Below are 697 nucleotides of genomic sequence, written 5' to 3'. Positions count from 1 at the left end.
TTAACCTATCGTTTATTGGAAAAAACTGGAAAGGATTAACAGAGCATTGCCCTATTTGAAACATTACTACAGTCACCGGTATTTAACGTCTGAATTGTGAAGTTAGCGTTGCCTGTATTCGGCCCCTTAGCGAATCCAGTACACCCACTATTGATAATATCGGAGAGACAAATATATTACTGTTATTGTTAGCCAAACCGCTAGCCATAGTAACAAAGTGATGGTGTTAGGAAAGGTGGTGTTGGCAACAGCGAGTGCCAGCGCAACATTGATATTGGTGTCAAGCAAGGTATTAGCAACAGCCACAGCCAAACTACAGCATTGTTGGCAAAATCAATAATCGGAGTCATAGCAACAGTTACATTAGCATTGATGGCAAGTACGACAGTCAGTGACAACACGGGAAGAATGACACTGACAACAGTGACCATAGCAAAGCTGGAAAAGCTGAGTAGCAAGAACCATAGCAACAGTGACTGAAGCAATGCAGGATAAAACGGCAAGCACAGTGACAAGGCGATAGCAACAAAGAGTAGAGCTGGAACAGTGACTCTATCCGAGGCACTGCAAGAGTCCGATGATAGAACTCATATCAAGGACGCACGCTGGACCCGACGGAGGAACGTAAGCAGTGTTAATGGCGAGCTGGTCGCTGCTTTGTGGTCAGACAATAGCGTTCGATAAAAAAGCACAAAGA

This window comes from Penaeus monodon, chromosome 21 (assembly GCF_015228065.2).
Source record: "Penaeus monodon isolate SGIC_2016 chromosome 21, NSTDA_Pmon_1, whole genome shotgun sequence".
NCBI lineage: Eukaryota > Metazoa > Arthropoda > Malacostraca > Decapoda > Penaeidae > Penaeus > Penaeus monodon.
The sequence above is the reverse complement of the archived record's forward strand: the minus strand, read 5'-3'. Positions refer to the sequence as shown.